Source organism: Penaeus monodon, chromosome 24 (genome assembly GCF_015228065.2).
Source record: "Penaeus monodon isolate SGIC_2016 chromosome 24, NSTDA_Pmon_1, whole genome shotgun sequence".
In the NCBI taxonomy this organism is placed as follows: domain Eukaryota; kingdom Metazoa; phylum Arthropoda; class Malacostraca; order Decapoda; family Penaeidae; genus Penaeus; species Penaeus monodon.
In genome coordinates, this window is record NC_051409.1 from 27,170,433 (window position 1) to 27,171,142 (window position 710).

Consider the following 710-nt stretch of genomic DNA (forward strand, 5'->3'; position numbering starts at 1 on the left):
TGCAATAGGACTTTAATAATCAAGATCTTCTTTTTTGATGTTAGTCTTTGTCCAAGGTTTCATTCTTCTGTCAGTCCCCCATGCCTGTCCCACCATGCAACATGGTCCTCTTGGGGTCATTTGTACCCTCAATGGTAATAGTAGACTGGTGAAACTCACACTTTTGCTTTCTTTTATCAGCTTTTCAATTTTCCACATGAAAAATTCATACCTGCCAAAATAAAGTTTGAATAAGCAAATAAAGCAGTAGTGAAAAAGTTTTGGTACCAAAAAAGACAGTAAGATTTTAGTAAGGAAAATAAATTTTTTCCCATAAGCCCGAAGAATAAACTTTTTTTCCCCCAATTTTAAAATTTTTAAAAATTGTTGGTTTTTTTCCCTTTTGTTCCAATGTCCTCCGTTTTTTTAAAAAAAACTTACATCGGGGGAATGTGCATGTACCGAGACTTGGAAGATTGGTTCTGGGCTGCCCGTCTTTAAAATTTTTCAATTTTTTAAAAAGAATTTTTTGGCAAAAGCACTTCGGGCACTGCTGTATTTTGAAGTAATCTTTCTTAAATTTCCTCAGACTGGTCTTGTGCCCCTTGTCAACGCCGCATTTATCACACCCACAATCTCTAATCTTCTTTCATCATTGTTTCTCAGTCTGACACAGACCCCCGATATTCACCTTCTACTCTACTATTCTTTTTTCTATAAGCGCTTTTTAC